This window comes from Thalassophryne amazonica, chromosome 8 (genome assembly GCF_902500255.1).
Source record: "Thalassophryne amazonica chromosome 8, fThaAma1.1, whole genome shotgun sequence".
Classification (NCBI taxonomy): Eukaryota; Metazoa; Chordata; class Actinopteri; order Batrachoidiformes; family Batrachoididae; genus Thalassophryne; species Thalassophryne amazonica.
Window position 1 is genome coordinate 105,628,955 of NC_047110.1, and position 16,456 is coordinate 105,645,410.

The following is a 16,456-nucleotide window of genomic DNA, read 5'->3' on the forward strand; positions in this document are numbered from 1 at the left end:
AGCGCGTCAAGTCTCTCTTTTTTTGAACTGCATGAAGATGATCGAAGGGCAGAGCGCGTCATCAGAGTCTGAACCAGAGCCTGATCAGTCTGATGATGAAGTGGACTTTAATGTTCAGGTTTGGATGAACGAGAGCAAGTGGATTCGTAGAGCTGTGTGCACAGATCTGCACCGATCGGACTGCGTGTTACTCTTTCCAGCTTCTCCAGGACTCGGCGCTGCAGTACTCTGCTCCAGCGCTGACTCCTGGAACACAGAGCAGACTCCAGGCATGGAGAATACAGGAGTTCAGGTTGAGACCCCCCCCAAAGTCCAAAACATCTTTTTCTTTTTTTGGCCACTAACAGTCAGGACAGTATATACAAACACTAATAAAAATGCTACAAAAACAAGGAATTAGGAGAAAATACACATGGATATTGAGGTGGAATATCTACATATTTCTGGGGCTTCTGATCTGCATTGAACAGGAATTGTTTTTCTGAGTGGCACAAATACAGTAAAATTTGTGTGGCATCTTATTGCATGTAAATAGTCACAAAAAAATGCCTGAAGCCTTTTAATGTCAATTGTTGTATATTACTTTGTTTATCTTACATTTTTACATATATTTTTGAAATTTACAATTTATAATTGCATTCTTATAAAAATGGTTTGTTAAACATATTTGTGGTTTTCACAGTTAAGAAAACTAACTTTTCTGATTCATATTTTAGGTTTTGTGATTAATTTACTGTGACTGTTTTAATGCAGTTGTCAGAATGAAAGAAAAGCTATTAAGTCACACAAGTGAGGTTGTGCTGAAAAAAAAGGACACCAAACAAGGCCAGATATGTTATGTGTCGACGCGGGTTGAGGAGCGGACCTGCGTCTGACTGAACCCAGCGCTAAATAACCAGAAAGCGGTTCCAGAAAAAACAAAACAATTTATTTTCCCCCTTTTGTGCAATACTCAGTGTACAAACAAAAAGTGCGTTTATCTGGCGGAGCGAAGGACGGCGCACTCTCCAGTGCCCAAAGGGATCGAAGCCCGGCGCTACTGGACTCATGTTCACCGCCAAACACCCCCCAGGTGGACACGACAAACCGACTCTGCGAAGGATAGAAAAGGTGAGGTAAGTCAGCAGCTACAACTAATATCCTTCAAAGGCACACACTATCAGCAACACATTCAGGTCTGAATTTAAGCTTTATGTAAATGAGCAGCTTCTCACAACAGGTGGAGGATCATCTGTCCGCATGCCACGGCTGTGAGAAGCGAGCTGCACAATTCTCATCAATATTCACATATACTGCGTAACAAAATACCAAATTACTGTTAACACTTATTCAGACAATCAATCACCTCTGATGTGTGCTGACAGCATGTGTCCCTCACCCGTCCTCCTTCACAGGCACGATGTGTCAAACCCAGGCGCGGTCCTCAGCGTCTCACAAACGAACGTCACAAGGTCGAGTTCCCGGCAGTTCTGCTCGAATCACACATGGCTTAAATGCAGAACGCCATCTCATTATCTGCCTCAGCTGAAAGTCTTTAAGGTTGCACGTGAGCATCATCCACAGGTGCTGCATATCACACTGATGAGGGTGAAGGACTCTTCTGCCAGCACCTTCTCCACAGACAAAAAAACCAGTTTGCATACCACCTGGAGAGCAAAGAAAAGAAAAGAACACCAAAATGTCCACCCAAACCCCCCCAACACACAACAAGATATACAGTTTTTAAGGTAAACTATGAAGGTCAAACCAAAAGTAGTCAAAACACCCAAAAATAGCCAAGATTCCAGACGGTTAAATTGAACAATTTAACTGGAGTCCTGCGTTTACTGGTTCTCATTGGGTTAGAGAACAGAGAGCTGTTGGCCTCCAGGAGAACGTTGTGTCAAACAGGCATGTGTCAGCTATGTTGTCCATGGAGTCCAGACAGATATCTGATCTGGGTGAATTTGGACCTGGAACTAAACATTTTATTTAGGTTCATGTTTTCTGTCAATACCTTAGTGATTTTCCTTTATATACTAACGTGTTTATAGCCTTGGCACTTGGCATATGTATGAAGTCTATTTGCTTGTTTAGTAGAGAAGCTTGAATCTTCGACTGGACTGGGTTGCTTGACGTGAGGACGTTTCGCTTCAAATCGCAGAAGCTTCCTCAGCTAAAATTCTTGCTCTGGAAGTCTGACTTCCGTCTTGACTCTTGTAGAGAAGAATAAAACAGAAGCCAACAAAAGCTGGAGTTTTTAACCTAACCAGACCACTCCTACCGAGAGGCCCACTGCTACAGGCTAGTGACTAAACAATAGCTCTAATTAGCACCTATTGTGCTCTAGTTAGCACCCTTCTAATGACAGGGCAGCTGTCCCTCCTAATGATGGGACGTAAGTCTCTCCTGATGGCTCCCTTGACGACTCTCCTGATGACGTGAATGACTCATTACCATGAACAAAAGACTGAAACTGCTTTGACCTGAGTACCCCATTGTAAACAGGGGACAAAGCGTGTCTGAGACCCCCTCCCCGGTTAAGGCTGGGTTTCAACTGTTTTACCAAGAATGCTTCCTTGACACCTTTCTCAAACCATTTCGTCACGTCAACCAACCCAGTCCAGTCGAAGATTCAAGCTTCTCTACTATGGAAACCACCTGCACAACTGAGAGCCTACACAGAAATATTTGCTTGTTTATAAAATGACCCAATGGTGGTTCACATGATCATACTTTTTCTGTTTTGTTGGCATGTCATGCATCGATCTACAAGTATCTGTGGCACTTTTATGATACCTGGCACGAATCATTGCAAACAAATTACCCCATTCATAAACTGCCCCTCTGTCCTACATGGGAAGGCCTGTGTCCAACACATGGAGGTGGGAACGTGTTGGTCGACCATCAGGGTGACCAACACGTTCAATAGATCAGCTATCAAAACATGCTGTTGAATAGGTTTCCCAGAAGAAGTAAGAAAGCCTCTCATTTTCCCACAGCTGGCCAAAGTCATGGGCAACACCAAATGCATATCTGGAATCAGTATAAATGTTTGTTTCCTTCCCTGCAGCCAGAACTCAGGCTCGAGAAAGAGCATGCAATTCCGCTGCTCGTGATGATGTACCAGCATGCAAAGTTCCTGCATCTAGCACCTCCCAATCATTCACAACCACATACCCAGCTACATGTTTATCATTGCTGGGTCTATAAGCAGAATCGCCAATGTAAAAATCATGTCCGCCTTTTCAGATGGTGTCTGTTGCCAGTCTGGTCTTGGAGATGTAGTTACGCCAATGATGGGAACACAGTCATGACCATCAGTCTCCCCCTCTACTGGAAGTGGAGTCGCTGGATTCAAAGAAAATGCGAACTTGAAGGAATGACAGCCATCCATTCTTAGCTCCTTAGCGCCTTGCTGCTGTTAAGTACTGAGTGGCAAAAGTGTTCAATATGTGCAAGACTGCATGTAGTATGTGCACCACACAATCATGAGCCAGTGCAATGGATGATGATTTGTCAACAGTGGCCACAACGAGGTATTCCAAGGACTGTTGGTTGACATCTTTTGAATCGGGCAGGGACTCCACAGTCTGTGTTGGTGGTCATATTTTGGCTTTCTTGTTCATTTGAGTTGTTGTACACCTGTTGACGCTGAAAAAGACGTGGGTTACTGTTACAAGTAGAAAAGTGTTCTTTTTTTGTATATGGTCATTAAGAAAAGTAGTGTCTGAATACTATTCCATGATTTTCGAAGATTTGTCCCATCCTGTCTATGGCTGATGCTGAGACCCTGATTCATGTGTTTATCTCTTCTAGATTGGACTACTGCAATGTTTTATTTTCTGGTTTACCGCAGTCCAGCATTAGCTGTCTCCAGTTGGTTCAAAATACTGCAGCCAGACTTATGACATGAAGCAGAAAGTTTGACCACATTACACCCATTTTGGCATCCCTTCACTGGCTTCCTGTCCCTGTGAGATCAGATTTTAAGGTTCTGCTACTAGTCTATAAAATTGTTCATGGACTGGCACCTCCCTACCTAGCTGACCTAATTAAACCTTACGTACTGGCCCAGGCTTTGCGTTCTCAGGGTGTAGGACTACTTTGTGTCCCTAGGGTGAATAAGAAGTCTGCAGGTCACAGAGCTTTCTCTTATCATGCCCCTGTTCTGTGGAATGATCTCCCTGCGTCAATAAAACAGTCAGATTCTGTGGAGACCTTCAAGTCCAGACGTAAGACACACTTATTTTCTCTTTCGTATGGCTAGCATGCTGGCATAGTATAGTTCTATGCTGTTTACTCCTTTAATTTCATTTTATTAGGAAACGGAGCGGGCCGCGGCTTCAACTTTACCTAAATAATGGGTCTTTTAGTGAAGCTTAGGGCTAGTGGCCGACGATCACCTTAGCATTTCTCTGTCTTTCTTGTTGCTTAATGCTGACAAATTACACTGTATTTGTTGTCTTTCTGATGCTTGATTCTGCTTTTTTCCTTTTCTCTCTGTTTGAGGTGCAGCTCCATCCAGAGATGAGTGTGGTATCTGTTCCGGAAACCATCCTGTGCACCGGCAACATTTCCTGTATGTTGGTTTTGTGAATTGTTCTGTAATTTATGTCTGTAGCATGGCCCAAGCAGAGGGTCACCCCTTTGAGTCTGGTCTGCTTGAGCTTTCTTCCTCAGAGGGAGTTTTTCCTTACCACTGCTGCTCTGCGGGATAGTAAGGTTAGACCTTACTTGTGTGAAGCGTCTTGAGGCAACTCTGTTGCGATTTGGTGCTATATAAATGAAAATAAATTGAAAATTGATTTTCTTTCTGTGCTCCAGCAGTTATTTAACAGGCAGTTGTAATGTTTAGTCTTATATTTTGCAGAAATATGTGAATGACAAAGAGCTCATTGCCGTCTCTGGTTAGGCCCGCTGTCTGTCTTTCCTGCATGCAATGAACAATTTGTGAAAAGCTATTGCATTACACAGCATGTTTAGTGATAACACCTTTAGCTTCACCTTCAATCCAGACAGTCATTGCTGTGTTTTCTGGCCTTTGTCAAATGCTGACTGACCACTCATCTTCATAAGTAATAGTTATCCGTTAACATCAGGTGTCAGACAGTTGGAGACGGTGCATACTTGCTTCAGCCAAATTATGTAATCAAATAGACATTTGATGTGATTTGATGCATTCTTTAATCATCTCCTTCCTAAATATACATTTTAAGCTATTCGCCCTATTGACGTGTCCCATAATCCCTTGCACGCCAGAGAGTCGCTGCAATGAAAACAACATAGAGAATCAACACTTAACAACACAATAACAACACAACACAATAACACTTTCTAATAAATAATCATAACAGTTGTTGTCTTCTACCAAGCTGCTTGCCTGTTGTCCTGTAGTCCATCCCAGCCTTGTGCAGGTCTACAGTTTTGTCCCTGGTGTCCTTAGACAGCTCTTTGGTCTTGCTATGGTGGACAGGTTGGAGTGTGATTGATTGAGTGTGTGAACAGGTGTCTTTTATACAGGTAACAAGTTCAAACAGGTGCAATTAATACAGGTAAAGAGTGCAGAATAAGAGGGCTTCTTAAAGAAAAATTAACAGGTCTGTGTGAGCCAGAATTATTGGTGGTTGGTAGATGTTCAAATACTTATTTGCAGCAGTAATATAGAAAAAAAAATTATTTTAAAACTCATACATTGTGATTTGCAGATTTTTTTTTTTTATATTATGTCTCTCACAGTGGACATGCACCTAAGATGAAAATTTCAGACCCTTCCATGATTTCTAAGTGGGAGAACTTGCAAAACCGCAGGGTGTTCAGATACTTATTTTCTTCAATGTAAATGAAAATGAAATGAAATGCTCTGCATGGCCGTGACTAGTTTTTTTTTTTCGTGTATAGTTTGTATTTGCAGCTTGAGTCACTTCATTACATCCATGCCTCGGGTCCAATGTCACCACTGCATCAGCCTGACTGCATCGGGGGCCAGGTAGATTTTGCCCCTCTGGAGCTATAATCGGGTCTGCCTTGCGGGGTTATTGACTCGGATAAGAGGCCTGATAAGGATTAAGGTTAAAGCAGTAGCTGTGCTCACAGTGCACCTGGTGCTCCACTTTGAAGTCGATCACCAAGTGTGTCAGAGCTTCGATGTAGGACAAGTGTCTCATTTCGAGCCAACGTGTGAGTGCAGCACTGATTTTTATTAAGATGCAAATAGAACGTTGGGTGTGAAGTGTAACTTGGAGAAAAAGAGGAATGCAGAGGAAGAATGTTTCCAGTCAGCGGAGCAGCTTGTCATGCATGACTTGTTGATCATTAACTTTTTTGGACTGGTGTGAGGACTGCATGCAGTGAGTGTGAGGCAAGACTCAAAGAAACCGCAAAGTTATCACTGGCTTTGCGAAATAGGTCGGAGGAAGTAGAAGTGAGTTTGGTGGGGGGGGTTGGCGCTCTGTCACGAGTTGATATGTCGGACGTGTGGGACGCTGTTGCAGCATCAAACAGAACATCAAAGGATAAATGTCACTGTGCATTCATTTATCTCAGGATCAAACAACAAATTAAATAAATACATGAGAAGGACGTGGATGAATAACTGTACTCGACAGAGTGACGTAAAACCAGACTGCAGCTGAAACATTTCAGAACATTTGGTTCTGACAGAGCAAAATTTAAACTCGATAATAAGCAAGAAAAACTGTTCGGGTCAAAAAACATGACTCACCTCATAGAGATGATTAGAAAATACTCTTGAACAAAACTAGTCTTAGTTAAATTGTGCAATCAGACCTTGTGTACTGTTTGTGGAATCCATGTATGTTTTGAACAGCTTTTATTTTATTAAACTTATATGAACTCCGTGGCAATAAATCAGTTGTGCATTTTATAGCAAAAACACCAAATTTTGCACAGAATTGCTAAATAATTTTAAACAAAGATGTCATGCCAGTTCCTTTTTTTTTTTTTTTGGCAGTGTAATTGTGAATTAAGTGTGTAAGAAGACAGAAATTATCATTTGTGTCTGTATGACATGTGAAGTGTCATTTTCTGTGTTTCCTTAAATGCTAAGTCTGTTCCAACCACAATTGCATTGTTTAAAAAAAATAAATAAATTGAGCTTGGGATGATATCTAAATTTTTATTTATTTATTTATTAAAAAAACATGTATTATAAATGTCTTCCAAAATTTGGTGCTTTAACCAAAAAAACAAAAAAAAAAAACCCCACACACAGTCATATTGATATTTTCCACATATCTGCCCCCTGTTAAAGCAACACCATTTGATAACTGATACTTTCTGAAGGTAATAATTTGTAGTTGTTGAGATTGTAACAGGAAGGTCCTGGTATGAGGGGCGGTTGAGAGGTTTTGAGGACCCAGAACAGGGTGTGGTTCTCCATCTTTTGCATTCTGAGACACCGACATTTCTGGAGAATGTGTGACATTTTGACTCACTGGGTGCAATGTTGAGAAATGTTGGTTTCTCATAATGCAAGAGATGGAGAACCACACCCTATTTTTTCTGGGTCAAGTTCAACGGTAGAAGTGTATATTTTTGAGATCGTTTAATTAAAATTACACAAAGTCTGTGACTGGTTCTCGTCAAAACGCAGAGGTATAGGAGTACTTCGGAACATTTGACTGGTTTTTCCTCAGTAAGAACCATGGGGAATACACTGAGGGTCTCTCAGATTGTATTCAGGCTCCATCAGTTTTTGCGTATATGATGATGTGTGAATGTTCGATGAACAGTTTTGGGTCTAACTATGATGCCCTTCCTTAATGAGCTCTTGGTTACTTTTTGTAGTCATTAGAGATGTTTATGCAGAGGTACCGGATTCCTGCCTCACAGAACATTTCATCCCATTTGTCAGATGCAACATCATCATCTCTGTCTTAAATCTGGTTTGCAGCCAGTTTTTTTTTTTTATGTTTGGTTAAAGTCACAGGGCTTATGGACACAGAATAAGACTTGTAGTGAACGACATCATCTTGATGGAAGGAGACTTTTTGCTGGGTGTTAGCCTCAAACAGCAATTTCAGCAAGTTGGCACTCCTTGTTTATGTTCTGGCTCTTCAGAAGATAGTTCAAATAATCCCGTTTTACGTGTCAACCTCCCTGATGGGGTCATATTTACCCAACACACATCCTAATGTGTAAAGAGAAATATTGGTGGACGTTGTTGGCTCCGTTTCAAAATTGTTCTCCTCAGCAGGAACAGCCTGGAGACCTTCAGAGCAGCAGCTTTTGTTGTTTCACATTCTTTTCCACGATGTACTTTGTCAGATTGGTTGAATATAAATTATTGAAACAATTCTATTCTGGTTTATTCCATAGAATATTGTGTGGAGTGCTTTCATTGTGCTTGTATTCCCAGAATGAAGCAACTTTGTCAATATTATTGCGGTAATAGAGATAAGCTGGAGTGGAGAATTTCTGACTTGGTATTTGCTCCCGTGGGACTCAGTTTCTCACAGGAGGCTTTGGAGACTTTGCAAAAGCAGCCAGCTGGCCTTCTTTCTCGGCACACGTGTTTCGAGGTGATTATGGTAGTGTGGATAGTGCATGTTAAAGGTTTGTGCACAGCAGTCTGCAGCTAAAGCACTTTGTAACATTAGGCATCCTGGGAACAGCGAAAGGGTTTTTCCCAAAGCCACAGTAACACATCTGGAGTTCTGTCATTAATCCACATCTGCAGAATACATCATCAGGCAATTGTAATTCTAAAACTATGTTTATATTTTGTAATATGACAAGCATCTGTTAGCCTAAACTGCAATACTTAAATAAGTCATGCAAAGCAATGGGTTCATTTTTTTACATTGTTCTACAATTTTAAAATATTTGGAGAGTAGTTTGAAAGCATGAAACTGTTTGTCCATGGTACAATTTGCATCGGTTCAGCATTATATCTGCATTTCAGAGTTGCATATAACATTGGTCTTGTTGGATTTGTGAGAATCTACTGAATCTACTGGTACCTTGTTTCCCATGTAACAATAAGAAATATACTCAAAACCTGGATTAATCTTTTTAGTCATAGCACTACTATTATTCTGAACACTACTCTATCATACCTTACGTGACTGGTTTGTATACATTGTGGTCCATGTTGCACCTGGTGCAAAGCATTGCGCAGTGGTTTTCTTCCTCCCCCTCCTCACAGGAGGGGAACATCGAAATGTCATTTCCACAGCATAGTACTAATGGGTTATGGAACAGATCAGGTGATTGGAGGGGAGGTGCTGCAGGAAGGAGGTGCTCATCTGCTTCACCTCAGGGAGCAGTGGTGGATGCTCCCATAAATGGCCTGTCGCACACATTGTCACCTTGTGTGCATCTCAGATTCCTTGCCAGAAAACCTCTCATTTAAAGTCCACCACCTAAATAGCAATGCGCCATGTTCCAGCCCACATGGCTCTTAAATCAGATTGGTTTAATTCATGTTACGGCCAAAACACACCCTTGATTAAGCAAATCTGGGGAAGGGTACAGAAACATTTCTGCAGCTTTAAAGATCCCAATGAGCACAGTGGCCTCCATCACATCATATTCAAAAAGAGTTGAGGCTATAATTGCTGTCAATGGTGCATCAACAAAAGTATTGAGCAAAGGGTGTGAATGTGATTTTTATTATTATTATTATTATTAACAGATTTGCCAAAAAAAAAAAAAAAACTTTTTCATGTTGTCATTATGGGGTGTTGTGAGTAGAATTTTGAGGGGAAAATGGATTTACTCTATTTTGGAATAAGGCTGTAACATAACAAAATGTGGAAAAAGTAAAGTGCTGTGAATACTTTCTGGATGAATATAATAGCATTAATTTCAATTTCATACCTTTACAGGGCCAACAAAATAAAATGGAATGAATAGTAGTTATAAGCAACTCAAGTGTGTTTTTAGTCTACGTTTGAAGGACTCAACAGAATTTGACTCTAAAGCCCTTCAGAAGATGGGACTAAGCTCCTTGCTCACCTTTGAGACACAGAATAAACTGGGAGACTTCAAACACAGAGCACAAGAAGGAACATAAGGCTTCACAAACTCTGCAGAACATCCAATGCCTCATAAGCATGAAGGAAGTATTTCCTGTTTTTAGAGCAAATTCATCTTGAGTTAAACTCTGTAAGAACTTCCCAATGATGATATATCAACTAATATTCAAAGTGTATTGTATATGATACTGCTTCTGTGAAATATTTTTTAGAAAACACACAAAAACAATGTACTGTGTTTAAAGAATCCTACAAATGTCATGATTGGACCCATATTCATTTTGACCCTGAGATCTCAGAGACGGCACTTTAAAAACAGAAATTCTCATTCACTAGTTTGTAAATCTTAGACTGTTCTGCTGCACACAAGTTTGTGAAAGTCCTTCATCAAACCTACAACTGTCGTTTATGGTCCATCTCGAGTTGTAGGATACTGTGTACATTCAGTTTGTAACAGTTCTGCGAATCAGATACCAATGTTAAAAAAGATTCTCAGTGGTGCAGTTTTGTTATAAAGCACTTTCTGCATGTTTTAATGGCTAAGGGGCCATAAAACGGGCTGTATTGTGTCCTGGGAGTTGGCTTCGTGCTGCACAACACATTCCCTGGCTGGTAGCCACATACACCAATGTTCATGTCAAACTCTAACCAGCAATGATTTCAGCTCTGGACTACTCACTTAAGATGTTTAAAGAAGAGAATATGGATAGAAGAAGAAGAATATAAAAAAAAAACAGAGTTTGTGTCCTGCTGTTTTAATCTAATCAGAGAGAAAAGTGTATATAAATAACATGATCAACACACACAAACCCTCCTGCTGCAGTGCTTTTTTTTTCATAATGTTATATCAAAATTATAATGAACTTACACCACAAGTAAGTCTGCCAAGACTGCTTCCTGTTTGGCGCTGCTCTGTTGGCGACTCGGGCTCTCGCTGTTGTGACCGAAACAAAATTGTTTGTCTATTGTTTATTGTCTTTTGTTCCTTTTTGTCATATATTGTTTTGTTTTTGGGACTGAGTGGCTTGTTGGTGCTCCAAGCAGTGGTTCTCCAGGAACTGCCAGCGTTTTTCTGCGCAGGGATTGGCGTTGCCAGTGTTGACCTACAGGGCACGACATGGCGCCCAGTTCCGTATTCTTCCTCCTCACTTTGCTTCTGATATATCTGCTAACTTCTTGTCAACAGTTAGTATGTGGCACAACTGCAGTATCACCGCTAACATACACAAGAGATATCCTTTTGTCCCTGCGGTTCTCAAATATCTCCGCTGCTCCGGACCTGCCTAATGAAATTAGAGCCCAGTTCACAGGCGGATGCCAACGGAGGAGAGGCCGCAGAGGAGGCGTCAGACAGCGGGTTCGCCGGCGTCGATACAAACCACCCTTGCCATCAATGATCCTGTCTAACATAAGGTCACTGCAGCACAAAATCACAGAACTTCGGATTAACGCCAAAGCCTACTATGAGTACCGTGAAGCAGGCGTTATGGTGTTTACTGAGACCTGGTTGCATTCAGACATCGCGGATTCCCTGGTTGAAGTGGATGGATTTTCACTTTTTCGGGCGGACAGAACATCAGCCTCAGGAAAGAGCAGAGGCGGAGGCATTGTGGTCTACGTGAATGACAAATGGTGTCGACAGGTTACGGCGAGAGCAATGGTATGTACTCCTGATGCTGAACTCCTTTGCTTATCTTTGAGGCCCTGGTATTTACCTAGGGAGTTTGGGAATATTATCCTGTGTGCAGCATACGTCCCCCCAAGTGCGAACGCAGCTGCGCGTCTTACAGCTGACTGTATACACTGCAACGCACACCGGGTGCGCCGGTTTTTATTCTGGGTGACTTTAATCACTGTAAATTGGAACTATTGCTACTGGATTATGAACAATATGTGAGATGTGCTACACGAAATAACAGCACATTAGACAAATGCTACGGAAATGTTAAAAATGCCTATACTGCCACCTTGAGGCCCCCTGTAGCCAACTCAGACCATAGCACTGTTCACTTATTATCTTCATACAGGACTGTATTAAAGAGCTCTAAGCCAAAGACAAAATGGGTAACATGGTCTAATGACATCATTGAGACTCTAAAAGGTTGTTTTCTCAGTACAGACTGGAACATATTTCACAGCCAGGACCTTGACTCTGCAACAGAGGCAATTACAGACTATATTCATTTCTGTATTGAAAGTGTTGTCATAAAAAAGGATGTTGTTATATATCCAAATAACAAACCCTTCATTACTAAGCAAATCAAAGACTGTATTAACAGAAAGAAAATTGCTTTTAAAACTCATGATAAGGCTGCACTGATATCAGCACAAAAAGAACTTAATCAGCAATTGCGTGTAGCAAGGAGAAAACAGAAAGAGCTTTTAGAACTTAATTTTAATATTTCAGACACCAAGAGAGTCTGGGATTCTATGAAGGCTATCACAAACATGAACCCTTATAAAAAGCATTTTATATCACTTGATGACTCCAAAATGGCCAATGAGTGAAATGATTTTTATTTGAGATTTGAGACACATGATTTCTCTGAAAAGTGTAACAAGGAGCTGGACTCCCTGCTCCACTCTGATAATGCGTCACATAGACTGTGGATTGATCCACAACAGGTCGAACGTCTCTTTCAGCGTGCTCCGTTAAAAAAGGCTGCAGGGCCAGATGGGATTTCATCATTTTTGTTAAAAACATTTGCACAGGAGCTTACTGCAGCTTGGTGTCCTGTTTTTCAACAGTCTATAGACACCCATACAGTCCCTGCCCTGTGGAAACGTTCTATGATCATCCCGGTGCCCAAGAAGGCAAACCCCAGCGAAGACAATGATTTTAGGCCTATAGCATTGACATCAGTTGTGATGAAATGTTTCGAGAAATACATTGTGAGCAGGCTGAAAATAGATGTAGATGGCAAATTAGATCCATTTCAGTTTGCTTACAGACGAGGGCGATGCACAGATGATGCGATTTCCACCATCATGCATCTTGTTTTAAAACATCTTGATGACAAGTCATCATATGCCCGATTACTTTTTATTGACTTCAGCTCCGCCTTTAATACGCTTCAGCCATACTTACTAATTCAGAAACTTAAAGCATTGGATGTCAACCCGTCACTTATACGGTGTTTTCACTCTTTTTTGACAAACAGAACACAGCAGGTTAAGGTAAATTCTAGCCTGTCCCAAATCAAAGACATCAGTACTGGAGCACCACAGGGATGTGTGAGCTCACCTGTCCTTTTTACTTTATATACTAATGAGTGTTCAGCCAAGCACCCTGGGAACTATATTTTTAAATATTCAGACGACTCAGCACTTCTGTGCTTACTTCAACAGAATGATGATTTGAATATCTATCATTCAGAGGTGAGGCAGTTTGTTGAGTGGTGTGATTCCAGTTACCTTACTTTAAATGTTAAAAAGACAGAGGAAGTCATTTTTGACCCAAAGTTAGTTGGCAGTCACAACCCTGTAATTATACACCAGCAACCAATCACACAGGTGCAATCGTACAAATATCTTGGTGTCTGTATAGACAGTTCCCTTACATGGAACACTCATGTTGACTGGTTATGTTCCCGCTTGAATCAACGACTCCATTTTCTATGGCGTTTGCGTTTTCATGGAGTCGACCAAAAAATTATGTTACTGTTTTATCAGGCAGTTCTTGAAAGCATTCTAAGATATGACATAACCACTTGGTTTGGGAACCTTCCTGTGTCCCTAAGATCAAAATTAAACTACCTTGTTCTCACAGCAATGAAAATCATTGGTCTGAAACAGTATAACAATCCTCAGTCAATTTTTGATCAGTGCGTGATGAAGCAAGCGGACAGAATTCTTTCTGACTCCTCCCATGTTCTGCACACGCAGTACGAGTTGCTACCATCGGGTCGGCGTTTCAGAGTCCCCCATTGCAGACTGAATAGATATAGGAGCTCTTTTGTTCCTATATCAATCATAGCCCTTAACAAATATCATAATAAACACCGCTAACAATCAGGCACATTTAGGAGGTTTTAGTACTTGTATGTTTTTTTATTTATTTTTATTCTTTATTTATGTATTTATTTATTTATTGTTATGAACTGTTTATGTCTTGTTCTGTATCTTTGTATGGGTCATGATTTTTGAGAAGTCCAAGACAAATTTCCCCATGGGGACATTAAAAGTATCTATCTATCTCTCTCTCTCTCTCTCTCTCTCTCTCTCTCTCTCTCTCTCTCTCTCTCTCTCTCTCTGCGTTAAGACTCTGTAGCCTGCGATTAATGGCACAGCTTACCACACAGAGCACATCATCAGTGACATCAGTATCAAGAGTCCTACTAAAGAGCATTTTTAAAAATAAAATAATTCACATGGACTCACATTTTTATTGTGGAGTTTCCAATGCTGTAGGCCGGTGTCACAGACCGAACGGTCCCCCTAAATCAGTCCCCCCCGATGATGATGTTTGTTAAATTTTTGTGTGTGTAAGACTCTGAGATAAGGAAGAAAAGTCAAGGCTGTTTTCCGTTTCAGCTGCTAGAACACTGTGTTCAGTCAGATGAGTCTTTTGTTTTAGGGCCCTAAAGCCCCTTTCACACTGGGCCTGCTTCGAGTTACTTCATGCAGCGTCATGACAACGCCACATTGATGCAACCTAGTGCCGAGTTGATGCAGCTCAACGCCACAACACCGTGAGGGACGCAAAGGGCGAAGCAAGACTGATGCCAAAAATTAAACAGGTTTAATTTTTCTGTGTCAAGTACTGGACGCAGAAAGGAAGTAGTTTTCTCGCAAGTTGAGGCAACGTAGCGGTACTTAACGTGACTGGAAGCCACCCGATGCCAGTTTATGATTCCTGCTGTACTCCCTTGTTGCCGACCTAAATCACGCAGGATTATTGAACTTTTTATATCAATGCAGTAAAACTATACCGCTGAAACAGCACGTGAACAATTAAAAGAAAAAAAAATGCTCATTACAGCCTGCGGCTGCAAGCAGCTCCTCATTCACCTCAGGTTCTGTCACGATTGTGTTAAATAAAGTTCATTCTGCTCACAGACTGATGACCAGAGACAGGACATGTCCACATCCAGTATACTCCTCACGGAGGACAACTCCTCCACGTCCACTCAGGGACTGTTCGCGCTTGCCGGCTGCAGCTCCACTCACAGAAAGAATGATAAACTTTAACAGAAATCAGAATGTACATCTGCAGCGCTACACAAGAAGAAATATCAACTTAGAAGAGAAATCAGAGCGCACACCTGCCAACCAGGTCAGCCTCGCCGGCCTCCTGCAGAGCAGCACAGCGGAGCTCTGAAAGCGGAGGTCGGTCTTGACGTCCTGAGCGATTTCTCTCACCAGGCGCTGGAAGGGCCGCTTGTGGATCAGCAGCTCGGTGGATTTCTGGTAGCGGTGGATCTCTCAGCGCCATGGTGCCGGGTCTGTAACGATGAGGCTTCTTCACACCGCCAGTAACCGGAGCGCTCTTCGGGGTGTCTTTGACTTTGGATTTACGGGCGGTCTGCTTGGTTCTGGCCATATTAAAGCTTCCTTCAGATCTGCTGAGCCTGGTCTCTCTGTGCCACGTAGAAAGCTCGTAACCCTTCACTGCTTGATGCACAATAACTGCTGGCAGCCTGTAAAATGAGCAACCTGCCTCATTTTTATCACCTGTTTGAACAACCGATGACAGCACAAAAGTTGACCATTGTTGAAGTTTCTGCAATTGTTCACCAAATGCACGTAGCGTATCACAGCGGCCACCTCGTTGTAATCCAGAATGGCCGTGGGACACAAAATCACGTGTCCGATACGTCACATGAAAACCCTCTATAGCTCTCTCACCTCAAACTCCCCCCCCGCTGCGTGCAACTGATGCAGGCGTTCCTGCGTCGTCATGATGCCGCATGAAACAACTCGAAGCAGGCCTGGTGTGATAGGGGCTTAACTTGATGATCTACAGTACATGGTGTAAAGTACTTCATTGCAAGTGCATTTTGAGGAGGACCCAACCCTGCTTTGGTATTTGCACAACATTTACATATGATCTCTCAGTTAAGTATGCTCTGTATGTAACTTGAGTTAAACCAGTCGGACTGGAAACCTGGTGCAGTGTTAATTAGATAAACGCACAACAGGTTTTCTAGTGAAGAAATGACTCTGCACACATAGCGTCAAAGTTTATTGGTGGATCCTTCATGGGAATAGCCACCAAAGCTCCCTGAGGTGAAGCAGTTGAGCACCTCCTCCCTGCAACATCTCCTCGTCTTCCTAATTTTTTAATTAATTTAGTGTAAAGGTTGTTCTGTTCAGTTTAACTTTGCTTTGATGCTCTGTGTATTCCTGTGTGTACAAGGACCGTGAACCTGCATATGTAAGGTGTATCTGAATATTTCACCGTATGAGCCACAGAATTGCCCTTGACTTTAGATCAGGTTTTTGGTCGCCTGTGCCACAATCCTTTTCAGTTTCCT

General features: G+C 41.8%; 1 protein-coding gene across 1 annotated transcript in view; it reads left to right on the forward strand.

The window, feature by feature from the left end:
* chka (choline kinase alpha) overlaps positions 1–16,456 on the forward strand; it is a 58,846-nt gene that overhangs the window by 14,340 nt on the left and 28,050 nt on the right.